The sequence below is a fragment of the Micrasema longulum genome, unplaced genomic scaffold (genome assembly GCF_059751315.1).
Source record: "Micrasema longulum isolate JH-2025_06_02 unplaced genomic scaffold, ASM5975131v1 h1tg001769l, whole genome shotgun sequence".
In the NCBI taxonomy this organism is placed as follows: Eukaryota; Metazoa; Arthropoda; class Insecta; order Trichoptera; family Brachycentridae; genus Micrasema; species Micrasema longulum.
Window position 1 is genome coordinate 201,924 of NW_028278944.1, and position 20,394 is coordinate 222,317.

General features: G+C 29.4%; 1 protein-coding gene across 1 annotated transcript in view; it reads left to right on the forward strand.

The window, feature by feature from the left end:
- Positions 1–853: 853 nt before the first annotated feature.
- LOC148274053 (glutaredoxin domain-containing cysteine-rich protein CG31559-like) overlaps positions 854–20,394 on the forward strand; it is a 239,372-nt gene continuing 219,831 nt past the window's right edge. Inside the window, exon 1 of the mRNA XM_088237703.1 lies at positions 854–1,373. The gene's annotated coding sequence lies outside the window, so the exon portion shown is untranslated. The remainder of the gene's footprint in view (positions 1,374–20,394) is intronic.

Here is a 20,394-nt window from a genome sequence, read left to right on the forward strand (position 1 = left end):
GTCTACAAACATTTGGACATACTAAAAATACTATTCTTATAAAACAGTCGAAATACAGTATTTTTTAGAAAATAAATAGTTGTGTTTGATTTATCCAAACTGGACTTTTCTGCCTTTTTAACTTGTTGTAAACAATACACTGTTAGAAAATGGGAATCAAGTTGTGGTAGAGCGAAGTTCAAATCTTAGACCTCATATCATTGAGTCCGTGGCAGTTTAAATCCAGTCTATATAGACTTTATAGTCTATATAGATTAAGCCATACAATTGGCTAAATTCTTATGTGAAATATGATATGGTGAGAACGTTTAAAAAAAAATTAACGTCTTACACGCACAATATTATGCAATAACCAGCGATTTAAAATGAAAAATGCTCATTTTACTTCAAACATTTTGAAATTGTTATGTAATGGCTACGTAGACAAAACTTAATATCTGCCTACTAGAATTCATTTTATTTCGCCAAACAAACGTCTTTTTGTAAGAGCGATAAATATTTTGCAAGCCACGGGAATGCACGAGAAAGAAAAAATTAAAAAGGTGCAAAGCGTACACTTTATCATAAAAGAAAACAATGTGAACGTTACGGCATTTCAACAAGAAGCCACCATTTTTATTAGTCACTCACCGTTACACTTGATTACATCTGTTACACCTGATCTAAATCAACGCGAAGAAAATTTTAAGTAAAATAATTTATAACAAAGAATAAATATCACACTGAAATATTTTAACAATCATACAAATGATGGGCGATTTTTATGCTGAAATGTATTTTCCTTACCACTTTCCTTTCACTTGTCGCGTTCGGTACGCAACTTTAGAGCGGGTATTTCAAATACAATTTCTTTAGTACTGATTCGACTCGAGAATCGAGCGGTCATGCCCGAAGCATTCTCAAATACCTGCCGCGCTATAATCAACCTTAAAACACCTGTTGATAAGAATCAAATTCCTCCGGCGCTAATTTGAATTTCTAAACGGACGTTCGCGCAGCGTGCCGCGGGATTAGAGACCGTATACCCTCGTGCATAAGGGTGGTTTTCACCTGGGGTTTTTGTAAATTTCTTTCATTGATGACGAGAAGATTGTTTTAAGGTCATCCACGGTGTCTTAGTATTTTACAAGTATTTAATTGTTTTTTCAACGGTTTTTTTATAAAAACATATAAATTAACAGTTTTGTTGTGTGTCTGTTTTATCGGGTTGAATGAATACAACTTTTACAGTTTGTGACCATATTTATTAAAAAAGTTGAAAAGCGACTGTTTAAATCATTGACAGGTTGCAGTGTGAGTTTGTGCTAAGTTTGCAACGAAACACATGGATTTTTCTAGAACTAAGAAATAAGGATTGTTTATTTAAAACCGAGGTAAGTTATTTTACGATATTTTTTCATCATCATAATATACGAGTTGTAGCTCTTTAGCAAGGTGTTTTTAGTGTAACCTAACAACTAAAAGTCATTTAAACAAAACTCTGTTATCGTTTTGTATCATTTAATATGTTTTATCAATTTGATTTATGGTATTGATTGACAATTCTTGATGACATTCCATTAACATTACTCAAGTACTCATATTTTAATAAATTAAAATGGTTCTCATTATTTATTTGGCCAATTAGCGCTTTCTTCTTCTTACGGATATCTTTACACTTGTTAATATGTTTTTAACTTTACTTTAAAAACCACATTACTTCTAAAATTATGAAAATTAAGGCTATTATCATTCGTAGAAAAATAAAGGATTTTTAATCAAATAATGTAATAAAACTCTTGTAAATATTATTGGTTAGAAGCCAATTAGAGTACGACTCTATTATATCATCTTCTTTTTACAAAATTCACAGGGGATCGCAGGACAATAACAGATTTAACATTTTTATATAAAATTATTCATTCTAAATTCGACCGTTGTAAACTTCTGGATTTAATAAATATTAACATACCGGGACGTAGAACTAGACAAAATACTATTGTCACCCTTCTCAAACTTATTATTTTTGTCACTCACATATACCGCACCGCGTATACGCTGACTAGGAAATAAATGTACCTCTTATATCGGCATTTTTGTGTGTATTCAAATCATCTCTGTATTAATGTTTTATGATGCTCTATAATATCTATATAAGCAATTAATTTGCAAAAGCCACTTATGCTAACGAACTACTGTTAACTTATTTTATGTAATTTATTATAGAAATAAAAGACGAGTTATACTTTAATCCACAAATTTGGAATATCCAGTGACCAGATTCATCGCTTTTGCGACATCTTCGAGACCGGTGTCTTTATTAAAGAGTTCAATGTATTTATACAAAACAGAGGTAATAATAGAGAATTCAAAATTATATGAAAGTAAATTAAATAAAATTATTTTTGTCTTAAGGATCATTAACAAAATTTTTCGGGTTAAAAAATGAGTTGATATAATGCGATGAAACCGTTAATATAATGCGATGTGAGTGGATGTGAGTTGATGTGAGCAATGTGAGTTGATTGAATCGGGTTGTGGTCCTGTGGCTAGTGTCTCGTACTCACGGACCAAAGGTCCGTGGTTCGAATCCTACTCTACCCCAACTTGATTCCCATTTTCTAATAGTGAATTATTTATAACTTGTAGAAAATGGCCCTCAAAATTAAATATTTAGGTAAATCATAAAAACGCAAATATTTATTTTTTTTAATAAAAAAATAATGCGACGAAAACGCTGAAACCGGTCACGGGATATTCCAAATTTGTGGATTAAAATATCAGTTGTGTTTTATTTCTATAATAAATTACAGTAAACTTCCATCAAGAATTTTCACTTACAAACTTAAATGGTATTGTATGTACACAATATAACGCCTTTTTTCTATCTTTTGTATCCCAACAATCTAATATGTGTTTTTTTTGTTGTTTTATTTTTTTTGTCATACATCCATGTTTTTAAAGTGATTTAACTTTTGTATAACTAAACTTATTTTATTACTATATTGTGAAAAGCACTTGGTCCGTGTAATAAATATATATATTTTTAAACTTTTTTTATCATCATTCCTTTTCTGCAAATAGTGCATAAATGTTTGTACTGTTAAACTGCTACTGTACTAAAAATTGATTTAAAGAAGCTTTGCCCTAAAGTTTTTTTTAATTCCTAAAAAAAACAAAATCATCATCGTTTTACGAGAGCATAATTCAAATATTGCAATGCAGAACCACCTTTTAACGTTTAATTTAAATGAACACTGTATTTCAAACTCGTAAATATTTCAATATCGTCAAAATTCATTAAAGATTTATTCTAATATGTGTTATTATTCATTTGTTTATTGATATACACGGCATGCAGTGCCTTTTACCTAATTAAAAATTATAAAAACACTTCAGTTTATGGTGAAAAACATAAAAATCACCTTAAAAAGTATTATGTTACATAAATTCCATGACACAGCAGTTTTTTATAAGAACATACTTAGATATAAAAAAATAATTAAACAATGTATGAAGATAAAATTTCAAAAAGAAAATAATTTTTATGTTCTTTTCTTAAAAAGGTACAAAATATAAGTGCATATATTGAATACAATAAAATTCTGTTATACCTCAAAAAAAAAAGTTATAATAATAACAATTACAAAAGTATACACGTAAATGTAGTACACAATAGCACCCATATAAAAGTAAACATAGAAAGCACTAGAATCTAAAAGTAATTTATTGTTCACCATCTTTAATATGATTAAATAGAGTTGATTTATATAAACCATACTTAATGTTAAAAATATCAGCAACGTCTGTATAGTTATTGCCGAGTACATAAAGTCGATTCAAAATAACATTATACGAGTATACATATCAGTATGAGTATATACTCGTATATCAAATACGTTCACCAAATCAAATTTATTTTATTTTACTGAAATAACCAAATTATTAAAAATCACTGTAATATCATTTATAATAACGACGTGAATTCTCACCAAAATAAACAAACCAGGCAGCCAGCTGTTAAACTAAAAACGAAGTTTTCTCTTTCATTAAATTAAGTGAACAAAAAAAATCTTGCTGGAATAAATACGAATAGAAAAAAAAAATAGGTACACAATGTTAATTAAATTTCCAAAACTTTACAGTCCTCTTTAGAACTTTTTTTTCTTAGTGAGGAGGATACAAATTAATTTCGTATATATTTAACTCATTGAATGTAATAATATTAATGAATAATAAATAAATGCTGTCGAAATGCGATCTCTTAGGCAAATATGTATTAAAACGAAACGCCTCTAAAATGAGGCTAAGTGGGTTATTCCTTTAAAAAACAAAATGTACGTAAACAAGGAAGAAAAAACCTTTTCAGGGGTACCAGTAATTAAAAAATAAACTTATTTCTTCTTCATTTTGTTAGGTAGGTATGTGAGTAAATCAATATAAAATTTCGTATACATTTGAAAGAATACCCGTGCGTTTTAAAATTTTATTTTTTAGATATGGGAATTGCATTATTTTTTACCTTGATTATAATGATTATAATGTACAAGGTTTATATTTACTTAAAGGGGATCGTTATTTTTTTGTTTACTTCAAAAAACAATTTTCTAGTAAATTTCATTCAATTAAAAACTTTATTTAGTTGATAAAATATGTTCATAATATGTGAAGATCGGGCGCTTTGGCTGTGGCCTGTTTTAGCAGCTTCTCCAAATTTTCTCTAGTGACGATGGAACTACAGAAAACTCGTCAGGAGAAGGCGGACTTTTGTCATTCGTTAACAGACTTTTCAATCCACTTGAGGAGTGTTCGGCATTTGGTGTCCTGCTATCCTATCATTGATATCTTTTATTGCCTTTACTATATCTATCATGAATGTTACCTGTCTTGGCAAGTCCGTATTATAAAAATCAATACATGAACATCGTGTAAACACCCGGGCTGAAAGTTTTAATTCAATATTAAATCATAATGTCCCGATTGTGTCGTATTGTAAACTCGAGACGAGATCTGGACTTTTTAGGTGCAAGACTTTATAGATTTAAAAATCACTAAAATAGATCGGATATTGTCTTGAGGTACTAATTTTAATTTTTTTTGTCCTAGCTTTAATTTTATTTAGTTGTATTTTATTTTATTAGTGCCTGTATTTATTATAAGAAATTGTATTTTTCATCGTTAGAATGGACTGCATAAGTCCGTCAAATAAATAAATAATTAACACAGAATTTTTATGTCGGGTATTACAATTCGTTTGTGTATTACTATGGCGTGGTTACGGTCAATTGCACAATAAATTTGTGTGACAGAGAAAGTATAACGATTTGATCGGTTCGATACACTTTATATCGACTGTAATCCGACAAACAATCAACACGCAAATTACTAATAACCGTTCTCGAATTGATGCATTGAATTCTAATCAATTAAGTGTTTACGCAGTAACACCGTCTTCTTCATTCATAGAAGAATGCACGAATACATTTATCACGGGAGACAAAAGTGTTATTAGCCAGGCATTACATTCATTTAAAAATACAATGCAACAAGAATATTTTGAAACTACCTTTAAATAAAAACACATATTATAACCTATGATCATTCTTGTTTTAAAATAAATCAGGGGTATTTAAATAAGACAAGTGTGGTTAAGGCTCTCAGGAGGCAACCGCAGTATATGGCCCAGCCAACCGTATCGCCTCCGCTTGATGACAGTTTATTTATTTATAATTTTACATTGTTTGTATTCTTTTTTTTATACAGAATAATGTTCCTTCCCTGTGGTATCCCGTGCCGAGGGAAACATTTTACAAAATGTGAAACATCCCTAAGTTTAGCTATATAACAAAGTTAACATAATAATAACAATAAAAAAACGTAATTAATCCAATAAACCTTATTAATATTAACATAATAAACAGTAAAAAACTAAAATAATCATAAAAAACTTAACTAATTTATATAGACCAATAGAACAAACTTCATAAGCAGTACACACATTTTACCTATTTGACTTGATCCACTCATCGATCCGTGTGCAACCCACCTCCACTATCCATTTCTTAATAGCAATTTTATATTGTGAGAACTTACTTATTGTTTTTATGGATAATGGAAGTAGATTGTACACTGTAACCGATTAGTTGGCCAACCCTCTTTGACCAAAGGTTGTATTTTTTTTTTTTTTTTTGCAGCATCGGGGTGGAGTATCTAGTTACTCTTGTATTTATAACGGAAGGTAGAGAAAAATGTTTACGTGCATAAAATAACAAAGTTTTTAGTTGTCACCAGAGTTTGCTGCGTTTGTTATCCTATTACTTTATTCCTTACAAAGTCAAACCACGAGACACCTATTCCCAAATCTCAGAGGTAGCATAATTTTTTAGTTTATTTATTGTTTTTTTATTTATTTATACAAATATATATAAAACAAAAAATTATAACGTATCCTGAATCAATGAGCTGTACTCAATTGTAAAAAAGCAACTAGTTTTGACGCGATCGTAACTTTATTTTTCGTCACAACTGGCCCTAAAGGTCTGATTCGTAAGATAGCAAACAGTACGTCGATTTTTATTCCCAGCACGCAGTAACTACAAATAATATTTCTTATAGGTAATAATGACCCGGAAACATTAAGTAGACAGGAAATGCTTTGCCAATTCAGATTTACATTATCCACTTCAATTTTAAATTTCATATTGCCTGCGAGTTACGTAGTTCTGAACGCGGACACAGAATTGTGGATTTCTCCACTTTTAAAAAAATCATGTCTGAATTTTGCGTCATCTATTTTATATTACTGTTATAATGTATTCATTAAACTGGGAAATCGTTTATCATGGCCATCGGAAGAATATCAGGAAAAGTATGGATGGTTTCTAAGATGAAGAAAGGTGAATGCATCTCCTTTCAAATGCATTAATTAATTATTTTTTTTATTTATATCCCTACAGAGATGAGGAAGAATTTTTTTTTTTTTTTTAATTCAAGATTTAGGATTATGGATATTCGAGCGTTTACAGGGATTATGACCTGTCATTGGCTGGGTTAAGTGGCCACTTTATGTAGGTACTACAACATTCCCCATTACGCTTATTTAGCGAATATCCACACCAGGTAACATTTTTGGTTTTTGTATATATGTCACGAATCAAGAACCCATCCACAAAAAATGTTTAAAAAAAAAAAATGTTAAAAAATGCATTCATTAAAATAAACCAAAAAAATAACAAGTGAAACACAATATTAACTAAAGGCTTTACATTGGGACAATATTTTAGACGAAGAACTCTTGAGCGATAGCTTGATATCATGAAAGTTTAATACTCTCCAAAAGCAAGTGTATTTGCCTCTTTAACAAAGTTTCACTGATATAAAAGATGTCAATCTTCAAAGTGATCATGTTAAGCTGCCTGACTGCTCTTCCAACCGGCAAAACCACATACATGTTAGTTCTGGAAGCCGGGAAAAGAAACAGTATGTGCTGAAACTGTCGAAGATATTCATCAGGAACATAAAGTCGATACTCTCCAATAAACGTGTCAGCTGTGAATTGGACAGGTATTTCATAAAATATCTCCAAGATACCTATCGGACCTCTGTATTATAAAAAATGTATGTCAAAAAATATCAAATCTCAGGTCAGCGTTTGATTTAGGTAGATGAAAATTTGTAGAAATCCGGCGCTGTCCAAATACTAGGTTCGGAGATAGTGCTTTTGCCGTTACCGGCCCCTCTGCCTGGAACCAATTGCCTTCGCACATGCAAATCATCAACAGCCCCAGTTAGTTCCGATCTAAACTGATATCTAACTTCAATCGTCAATCATACGCTCAGTTTTGAATTCACTGATTTATCACAAAAATTGCGCTGTTTGAATCAGCCAAATATTATCATTACTACTAGTATAAGCTTTGTCAATGTCAATATTGCCTTCATCAAAATGCTAACAATTTGTTTAGAATCAGTTTTTTTTTAGTATTTATTTTATTATTTTAAATATTTTTATAACTGATAACATCTCGTTAACTTAAATATTTTAAATACAATTAACAATTTTAATCGAAAAACAATCAAAAAATCGTCTACAGTGAATCAAAAGCCAATAATCAAAAAGCTGTAACAGGTTTACATAGTTGAAATTTCGAGAAAAAAAACAATGTTATAAATTACAATATTGTTTTATTTTACTACATAATATATATACAATCCAGCCAAAATCTCAACCACATTATACAAATTTAATCCTAGCATTCATTAATGACGATATATAATTACAAAAAAATATTTGTCTTCTTTTCTATTAATTTTTAATGTAATGCATTTTTTGTATATAAATGATAATATTTTTAAAAACTTAACCCATTTTTTTCCAAATTTTTTTTTTGTTTGTTTTTTTTTTCTCTAGATTATGTTTGTTTCTATTCTATTATTTTTTTAATGAATTTAACGTAATTTTTTTAACTGTTATTTTCAATGTTCAATGCTCTATTTGTTATTATTTATTTTAATATCCTCGATTTTTTCCTCTTGTGTTAATTTTTTATAACTTAACGCGGGTGCAACCTAAAAATCCGCAATCTTGTCATTAGCATGTAAATTGTTATTGTTATTTTTTTAAATTAATAAATGATAAATTTTGTTTGAAAATTGGAAAGGAATTTCTGTTGTTTAAAAACGTTTGTTTTATCAGTTTCAAATGGTTTATAAATTAATTTATGATACGTCATATATATATCCAATAGTACCTTATGGCATATATCATAAAACGATAAATTTATTGATTTTTATTGTAAGATAAAATCGTGCGAACGTAAATATCTATACAATAAAATTATTAAGTAGAATAACCGTGTACCTACATATTTACGTGTTTTTTTGTCTTATTGATAGGCAACTCACGTGGTACAAAAACCTCGTGAATTTTTTGTATGTATGTTAGCTTTTACTTTCATAAATTTAAAAATGATTTGTCAGTTTTGTGACTAAGTGAAAAAATATCTGCCATTTGCTAGACCTTGTATATTTCACTCAATGCATCATAATAAATAATATTTTCCAAATCTTTAAATATGGCACATTGGTACACAAAGAATTTAAGCAATGATTTGGAGCGTTTTCATTATTAACATAATACAACAGAGCTGGAGAACATTCTCGAAAATAAAATATGAAAGTCTAAGCATTAACAGGGCTTTTGACCTATCAGTGACCACTTTACACACTATAACATTCACCATTCTGCCAATGTTTGTAAATCCATATTTGTTCTATTCTTCCATCTGTGGATTTCTGTGAAATTTAAGATCAAAAAATTTCTATTGATACGGGAGAAATACATCTTACTGAATTATTAGACCTATATACCAGAAATGCTTAAAAAATATTTTTTTATTTATAGGTTTGTATTAATATTTAGCCTATTGCTATAATCACAGCTGTTTTTTATTTTCATTATTATTAATAATTGACTTAATAATAAAAAAAATAGAGCTAGTTACGCTGTTTACGTGTAAAAAATCATTGATTTTTATAATAAGATGATTGGCACGAAACATATACCTACTGCCTAAGACTAATTATAACATTTCAATGAGAAAAAATATATACCCACAAGATACTGCAAATACAGGATATAAATACATTTATCAAAAACAATTAAGGTTAATTAAAAAATTGTATACACAAGTATTTATTATGTTCAAAGTATAATATAAGATTTTGAGTTAAACTATGCCGCTTTTCCTACATCCCAGAACGTATTAATTTTTTTTTTCATTTTTCATTTTTTCAATAAAATATACACATAATTACAAAGAAAATATGAAAAAAATACTGTAGTGTAAGACGTGCGCTATAGCGCAGTTGGTCAGACGGCCAATTTTGTAATTGGCGTTGCGGGTTCGATTCCCGTCAGTAGCATGAAAAAAATTTAAGAAAGATTTTTTTATCGATTTGCCCGGGGGTTGTCGTTTATTTTTCAAAACTTCCTTCCGTATCCTCTTTTCCCCACCTACTGACAAACCTCTAAATAGAGGCTTATCGAGTTGTTTCTTTTTTTAAGTACCATTATTACTGCAGTATTTTTCTCGATATTTTACTCAATGACTATTAAACTAGGCTTGTGTATCATACTATGAGTGCTATGATTTTTTTCATTTTTTTTAAAAATAACTTTGCGTATGACGTCTTGACTTCTCTTCTCCTTCTTCCTCGTGAGTTCTGCAAACTCGTCAATTGACTTGCCATCAACCGGAAATCTATTACAACTATCTAATCATTGGTTGATTCGGAAGAGCTAGTGACGTCATGCAAAGTTGTCCGTTTTTTTATAGACATTTTTTCTTACATTTTTAAGAAACTTCGCCGTATAATGTAACGCTCTAATTTATACCATTTTATTTTTAGATTTTATTTTTGATGTTCAATTTCCCGTGAGGGTGAACTTCCTCGTTGATTTAAAAAAATACCAATGTTTGTCTTGTAAATAGTAGAGATTCATTAGTGATTTTCTAAGAAAAGTTTTTTAAAAACACGTTGGTATGCATTTATATCTGAAACATGTCGCAAACAGACGATGGTTGCATTATTTCTGGATACTATTTAAAATCTTGTACATCCTTACTTTGATATGTTAGATATATGTGCGTGTATGTATGTTTACATGTGTGTGTGTATATATGTAAATATATGCATATATATGTGTATGTGTAATTAGTTAAAACCCCTGAATCATACAAGTAGTCATACTTGCTACCTAGATGGGTTCATGCTTATTCGGTTGTACAAAGTAAGTAAGTACGACTGACTTTGCAACAATAATCGATGAACTAGAGATTCAGTCTGTTTGTATAATAAACTCATATAAATGTCTATTTATTAAAAATTTTGCTGAATTTTTGTGCCTAACAATATGTGCCTATGTAAAATTTACAAACCCAAAATGCAAATATTTTATTATTTTTTTACTACACATTACTTTCACTAAATTAAACCATAACAATTAACTATGTTTTCTTCATATTATATAACTTCGTATTTGACTTTAATTTTGTACAAATTGGCTACGGCCGTTAGTTATAATAATAGAAAAATTAAAGTAACCTAATTTAGACTTACGACAGTTTACTTCTAAGGGTGCGTATTATGCGAATAGAATTCATATTTAGGAACATTTCTGCATACTCAACTCAAAAATGACCATTTAGACACTAATGCCATTATTATCGCTCAGATGCGATTTGTTTAAGCCGTATGTTCTAGGGAGCGGACATGAAATGGTGATGATTCTCAATAAGGAGACATGCGTATGACATGCACCCGTACGACTTTGTACGGCATTTTACTCTACTCTTTGCATCCGGCGTGAAAAGCGGTATAACAGGTCGAAACAACGAAGTGGTCGCTATCTCTTGACTTTCTGGAAATAGCTAAACTCCTTTTATGTAGTGAAAAAAAAAGTTTTTTATCACAGCAACCATTTACTCAATTTATATCTATTTATTTATTTATTTATTTATTAACGGACATTGTCCATGTATACAATTTATAAGGTTTAAATATTACAATAAAAGAATAGTTTAAAACATTTTTAAAAAAAGAAAGAAGCATTGACAAACATAAGGGACATCAAGACAAGATCTGGACTATTTATTTAGTGCTCGTTTAAATCGTTGTAAACTTAAACCAAAAAAGTCCAGATCTTGTCTTGAGTTAACAATACGACAAAGGCGGGTCATTGGAGAATTTAGGCCATATTTTGTTCTATGCTGATCGATGAACAGTACTTCATTGTTTCTCAATCTACGAGTCGGAATATTGAATTTTACTTGTCCCAGTAATGATGGAACATCGATTATACCATTTAGTATGCCGAACATATATATGGAGTCATTATTAGTTCTACGTTTTTGTAGACTAGAAATAGAAATAGAATATCAAACAAGCATTATATTTATTTATTATATTAATTGAAGACCTTGTTCAAAAATGATATTATTGGATTTTATTATTTTTTGATTCCTTATAAACGTTCTTTCCAAATACATACTAATATTATAAATGCAAAAGTGTTTTTGTTTGTGTTTCCTTCACGTCTCAACGGCGAAACCAATCAACACATTTTTTTGCATAGAAATAGCCGAAAAAGTAAGAAGTAAAACAGCATATTTATTTTTCATTGTTATTTATTTTTAAGTAGTAATATTTTTTTTTTAATTTCCCTTTTCTCCACATTTTTTAAAAATGAACAGAAAATATCGTTTAATTAGCATTTCTCTACTATCAGTCATGGGGCTTTAATTTTAAACCTGGCATAAAGTTATGCTAAGGCGTAGTGATAAAATAGGAATGGGAATACTACCCTTATTCTACCACTTTAATAAAGAGGAAATTTCCATCTGTATTCTATCACTATGCCTAGGCGTAACTTTATACCACGTTTATGAGTAATGCCCATAGTTCGATAGTTCAAAGGGTGTTTTGGATAGTTCTAAATAGTCTTTTGAATATGATTTAGTCCACAAACATTTGGACATACTCAAAACATCGTTGCGTAATTTATAAATAAAAAGTGGTCTTTATCCTGACGAAGAGACGGGTACGTCTTAAATCCGTTGGACAAAAAAGTCGGCAAGTGGTTTCAAACTAACTTTATTTAAATACATTTTTAATTTACTTTTTATAAATTATTTAAGTTGTACATTGGCCAAATGGCAATTTTTTCCGACGAATTAATAAAATACAAGTCAAAAACATCCACATTTCCTCGACTCTTCCGCCTGTTGACTTTTGCGAAGTCAAAGAACCTTGATTGATGTGGATGAGATTTATCTGCCTTACCCATATAACCTATTAGGCTACACCTGAAAACGCTTTTCCAATTGCCATGTTTTTTATTTATTATTTTTAAAATGACCCACTAAGTTTTTATCTCAGTTTATTTTAAAATACCATTCCTCTTCTCTCAATATTTTCAAATAAAATATTCTCCATTTATAGCTCCACGCACCATCATAAGCTTTCTATTTATTTTTATTTATATCCCTACAGAGATGAGGTAGAACTTTTTCAAATTCAGGATTATGGATATTCGAGCGTTTACAGGGCTTATGACCTGTCATTGGCTGGGTTAAGTGGCCACTTTAAGTAGGTACTACAACATTCCCCATTCCGCTTATTAGCGAATATCCACACTGGTAACATTTTTGATTTTTGTATATATGTTGCTGAACGAGAAACCATTCACAAGCGAGTTGGAGTGCCATCTATGTATTGATATTGAAGTTAAGTATTTTAATTAGCAGATTACTTTATTTTATGTATCCATAATCCTGAATTTGAAAAAATTCTACATCATCTATGTAGGGATATAAATAAAAATATATACCTACTCCCCCTTGGGAGAAATCCAGATTTGTGTATGTACAAATACACGTACCAAAATAATACTGAGCTTTCTATTTCTTTAACTGTTGATTTTGGTCATTTATGTGTACACCTGATGATGAATAAAGTTGACTCTCCAAAGCTAGTTATGTTCATTTTTTATTTATTATACAAACCTAATTTCTTCTTCTTTACGAATCATGTCAGGTCTTCCTGACGTTGACCACTACTTGGAAGAAAGTTCTGAATAATTGTATCCAGGGGTATTGTTGAACGAAATGTTCTCCCGTTGCGTTTTTCATAATCTAATTTACTGTATTTTTTCCTTGTAAATTATGACTTAACACAGGCACAGTCTAAAATACCATAATTAGTTTTTGAATAAATAAAAATCGTAACGCAATTTAAAAAATATAAATGAGTTAACTCGAACATAGTAAAAAGTGATTTTTATTAATATTTTCGTAATTCACTGTAAAATTTTACTTTCAAATTATTTTCCATAGTAAACTAATTGTGTTTTAAACTCAAATGAAGCAATACTGACAGATCAAACTCATTTAACCTAAATTTTCGTTACTTTTCATTCAATCAAAACAGATTTTATTATCTGTAACTATGCGGTTATGTATTGGTTCGTTCCAAATATCAATGAGCATATGAAGTGAAAGAGTATTATTAGGAATGTATCTATACATAATATCTTAAAAACCTTGAAATATGGCGTGTACCACGAATGTGAGTGAACGTATTCTAAATTACAATGCTAACGTACTATGTCCGTCTTAGATGGATTAGAAAAAAATCAAGAAATTGGACATATTGATAATGATAACATTGATATCTGTGTAGACACGTAAAGGCGCTCTCAAATCGTGCACTGTAGAAATATAAAGATGAGTGGTTTAAGCAAACGCATCTCGTAAAATCGGAAAACAATTAACTATTTTATAATAATAATTAAATCACCGTAGAGGGTTTCACATTTCCAGTTTTGAGATATATTTTTAAAGTGAAAAAACTACTTTAAATTGTGAGATAACCGATATCTTTATAATTTTACTCTTGTTATGAAGCACGCATTGTTTCTATGCTTATATTGATTAAACGATTAATATTTGCTATTGATTTTAAAATTTCCGGAAGATCATCAAAGTTTTTTGTCCCAACATTTGAATAATGATTCAAATCTACAGTTATATTGCATCTATGTAAATTAAAATTATTTGGAAATCTAGGGTTTCGAGAATTTGCGTCCATAAGGTTCGCCGAATAAAACCGAAAAGTCTTCATGGACGGCTTTCGAGGACGACGGGAAGTGTGGAGAAAAGACAACTTGGATTATAGCTCTCCTAAAGCATCTACAGCACGTGTCCAAGCAAGGTCCAATGTCGCATCCTCAAGACGTTTTTTATAGGAGGCTGCTGGGTCCGTTCTCAAACCTCACAGACTAAAATTTCAGACAGCATGCATGATATTAAAAGTTGCTCTCGCCGGGTTGCGAGTGCCAATCACCATCCTCAGTTTGATGAACTTGTGAACTCTAAAGTATTCAAAGATTTTTTTGATCCTCTGCTCATTTTTATAGAAAGAGTGATCGGTGTCAAGACAAGATATTTTGCGCATATTATGGACCTTTTTTGTATTGAAATTATTAAAATTCAGACAAGCGGAGGGTTTTTTCATATGTAAATATTTTTTTGATCACCAATAGATATTTGAAGATGAACTGCATTAAAGAGGAAGTTCAGGTTTATGTCTCCTGAAATATGTTTTTATTTCACACAATAAATTCATTAAAATTTTGTTTATGAAAATTAAAAGTTTTAACACTTCTAATTAAGATGTAATTTTTTAATCAGATTTCGCAAATGTATATTCATAGGTTTGTTATGTATGTGCGAACGTTTTTACGGTCACTGTTATCAATGTGTTTCTTTTTTGGTTGATACCAAAGTGCTGAAGGGAGAAAATATTGTAACGACGTTTGGGAGTGTGGGAATAAAAAACCATTTATTGAACCCAAGAGATAATACCCCTTAAAAACGGAAGCTGTTTATAAACTAAGTTACCAAGGATGTGATAATGTGTGCATTGGATAAACAGGGCGCACAGCAAAGAAAAGAATTGACGAACATAAAATAGCGTGGAAATTTGGGTACCCAGACAAATCCACAATAGCGGAACACTTTATAGACGCCGGACATTTTTTCGCCTTCGTACCAAATAATTGACATAAAACCAGTCATTACAGAACACGAATAATAAAAGAGGCAATTGAAATACACAGACACCCAAATGACATAAACAAAGACGACGGGCTTAAATTAAACTTAATATGGTTCCCAGCACTACATACTACAAAAATAAATAGAAATGTGCCGACTGCGACACGGTACAAATTACTTGGACATAAAACACACACTTTTTCTACAAAACACACTCTTTACCCTAAAAATGGCTCCGACAATGTTACTTGAAACGTCGGAAAAAGTCTAACACACATGGTATCACTCAAAAATCATTTAAAGATATTTTATCTTTGGAAAAAAGGCCGCAATGACTTTCCTTTAATTGTTTTGTAATTTTTTTAAATTCAGTAATTGATTTTCTGATTCAGAATTAGCGTAGAATAGTTAATGTTACATGATATATCCAGTGATACCATTTGTAGGCATTGATGTTTCGAAATAGTCTAATTTTCTTAAATTAATAATCTGTGATTATAAACTCGGATTTCATTCATTGCAATACCTTGTCACTGCGAAATGCTTCGAAAAATATTTTTCCCGTGTTAAATTCTCAGAAGATGTAATGAACGCTGCTGAAGTTTGCGTGTATTGTAGTTAACAGATTATAATAATGGTGACCTCTGAGACTAATCAACTTTTCCATCGGCAAGAGGTTCTGTGAGGTAAGAAACGACAGAACAGGTCGAACGCGTGACAGGGGCGTAGGTATGCAGTCTGTAGAAAAGCTTTTTATTTTAATTTAATCATGATTGAAAATCTTTTGACTAGTGATATTTTTTTTAAATTTTGTCCTCTTTTTTTAAAAAACCAGTTTGGGTTATATAATCATATTTAGTAAGGTCAAGTTCTATAATGTCTCGTCTAATTACTATAGAATTTTGTCGATAGTATAATTTTTCAAGTAGTCGGGTAATTCAGAGTGTACATTGTATTGTATTTTTTCCAATCCTGCATTTATGCTTGCTTTTTTCGGGTTGTCTGGTATAACGTTTGTACATATAAACATTTTAGATTTTGTTCTGTCATCAACTTATATGTTTCCCATTACAATTGTGTAAACAATTCTTACCGTCTCAATTTCTGTCAAGCATTTTATAAAACTGGTGTGTTTTTTTCATACAACTTAGTTTGTAAAGTTTAATCGACTTTGTTTTGTTGTCTTTGTATCCATGTTATGATTGTCTTGTTACCGATTCCCTAGAAGGATATACTTTAACGTTTATGTTCATAACTCATTTTTTTATTTTATTATTATTTATTTTATTTAGTTCTATGATTAACATAGTCTAATATATATTTACAACACAATATTTACATCTATACTTATTCTAACATTATTTATCACTATTATACACTTAATATCCTAATTTATAATATTCACTGTTTCATATGTACATTTTCTTTAATTATATTCACTATTTACACTATATATTACCTAATATTTTTCACACATATACTATTAACATTTAATATATTTACATTTATTTTATTTTTTATGCTTCTGGCATTTCCTCAAATAATTGTATTCCCTTGTACATTAGGCAGTTCTGGGACATTGCTTTGAGGAAAAAGTATTTTTTTATTAATTGTTAAATACACATATACTTTTTTAAGTTTGTATTTACGTAGGTACCATATAATATTATTTTTATTTGAAAATTTATTAACTAACTCGGATTACGACTTACGGGTAATTTCATTTATTTTACAAGAATAATATCTATTTTTTTATTCATACTCTGTTGTTGATAATTATCTTTTTTAAATATCTTGGAAAGTTTTGATTAGTTTTGTCTGGTAGTTTATTGTATAATTTCAGTCCCTGGTTTATTAGTCTCGATTGTCCTTGTCTCGTTTTAGAATGTTTTTTGTGATATTGTTCTGATATTCTTGTATTATATCCATATTTATTACAATTTTTTAATGATAATTATTATTTGAGATTACATTACTGTGTTGTTTAAATGTATTATTCGTCCCAACTTAATACAGGACTTATTTTTTATTGAGTTGGTGATTGTATCTCAAAAATTATTTATTAAATATAGTACTGTGAATAAAAATATTTTAAAAATCTATTATTCCTTAAATTTATTTATTCTCTTGCACAGTATTTTAAATGATAATGCCTTTCCAAAACAAACAAAAACTCTTGTGCATGGAAAATTACATTACACTTTAATTTATAATTATTCAATTAAGACAGGGTTTGATTAAACCATTCATTTTTTGTGCTAAATCTTTTATTTTAATATTACAAAGCCACTGACTTGTGATCAACTTATGCAACATTATTTTGGTGCGCCCTTGTCTGATGCTGACTTGGCTTTGCGAAATTCGTGATGCAATCAGTTGTGTCAATACGCAAGATCATCCAGGCTTCGGTAATCTATACACGTTCTCACAGGTTTACCAACATCTTCAAGAAACTTAAACAGTCTTTTGTTTTTTTAACAAAGAAGAGATATGTTTTAATTGTTAAATTCGTTTTAAAAACAAACACAGTTTTTACATATTTCACACATAAGAAATATCAAATGAAAAAAAACAAAAAATTTGTTTAAGGGTAAACACATTACACATGTTTATCAATATGTATGTTAAATTTTTGAGAGTTCCGCTTGTTTTATATTACCCAGTATTATACATGTAAACATTGATTTGTCCAGAATTCATAACAATAAGAGATACGTTTGCATTCGTAATGTATGTGGAGAAAGTAGGTGTTGTAACAAGAAAGTATATGTTTGTTCCTTGCAGGTGTGTCAGACTTGACAAGTGTGTCATAATTATTACAATAAATTACTATTATTTTATTTATTTTTTTTGTGTTCAGAGCATAAACATTATTTTCAAACATTTTAATAAATGTTGGTATTTAACTTCTTACCGCTTTTTTGTCAACCAGCTTCGAGACGTACCGTGCCCTTTTTTTTTTTTTTATTTTTTTTTTGTTTTTTTTTAAATTAAACATAATAATAAAACAGAGTTCTAAAAAATAAAGCATAATTACATAGCAATGAAATACACATTAATAGAAAAATAGTAAATAAAAAATCCCACAAAGGTATGGCCTGTTCGTGGGTACACAAGAAAATGTTAATGAATTTTTGCTCCTATAATAAATAATGGACATTTATAATACTTTTGTGTAACATAAGAAAGAAAAAATAAAACATTCTGTAAAGGATAATATTGTATTTTTTTATAGTAATTAAAAAAGGAAATAAAAATATTTTTTAAAAACACAAAAATATTCCTTATTATTAAAGGGCAACAAAATAAATCAAAGAAAAAAAAAATTCATAACTTTAGTTTGAATCCAGGATAGTGCATGTTTTTTAAAAGAAGGAAAATTTTGAAAGTTTGGAATCAATGAAATATTATCAGTAAAAAAAGAATTAAAATTTTTTGGCCCTATAAAATATGCATGTCTCTGTACGAGCCTCGTTTTACAATGTGGTATTTCTAACACACGATTCCTTCTTTGGCTTGATCTATTTGAATTACTTGTAAATAAATTTTGGTTCTTAAATATATATTTTAAACATTGAAAACAATATATTTGTCAGGACACTCACTACTCCAACATGCAAATACCACAATACACTTTCACCTTTACCGTAACTGGAGTAAACATAGTATTAGTAGTAGTTGTTAGTCGAATGGACTGTGAAGCGCCACAGATTTCAATTTGACAAGCTGTAGACGACAACGACTACGACACGGTACGAATCCTTAGTAATTTAGTTTACACATCTATTTCACAAATAATCAACCCTGATGATGGACGCTGTAATGCTATCCGAAACTTCGCTTAATAATACGAACGACACACGGCGTAATAACCCAGAAAAACAAATTGTGCAATATGATTAAAAACGAATAAATCAGTAAATAAATTCAAAACAATTAAAAAAAATTTTTTGAACCCTAGTTTACTAGGTATGTTTACTGTCTTTAAACAGCATTCTTTTTAATTTGTATTGTTGGTTTCCGTGCTTCTTTTTATTTTGTTTGTTTTTTTTTCTCATGCGTATTTGAAATTGTAGAACTTCCAATTACTAAATAAATATGTTATATGCAACTATTATGGAGAACAGAAAATCAAAATGACATAAACAGACCACAAGACAGCAAAATAAAATATTAATGTTAGCATATGACCTACCTTTTCTAAGAGCAACTAAAGAACTTTTTAAACAAACTAAACAAATAAATGTAACTGAACTCTTTAAACTAGAATTATTAAAATTTATTCATAAATTAGCCACATATGTAATTGTAGACGAAGAATTAAAACATGAAAAAAACTGTAGTAAACATGCAACACAATACGCGAATATCAGAAAAATATCATATACAACCTTTTAAAACGAGAAAAGGACAATCGAGACTTATAAACCATGAGCTAAAATTGTACAAAATAAACTGGACAAAAAAACAAATTGGACAAAACAAAACATAAGACTCAGACAACCTTTACAAAAGATGTTAAAATAATTATTATTAACACTAGAATGTGAATTTTACAAGTAAAAATATTTTGTTAAATGTATGTGACCCGTAAGGGTTTATCAATAAAAAAATGTGTAAGTCGCTCTCCAAGCACAAGATTTACTCTCTTTTTACGGAAAATTACAGTTATTAAATTATAAAATTATAAAAGTTGATTGTAATAAACAAAAAAAATATGTATCATTCATGTAATTATGAAAAAAAATTAATTCACATCGGATTAAAGTTTTTTTTCTATCCACTCGTTGGTGTTTTT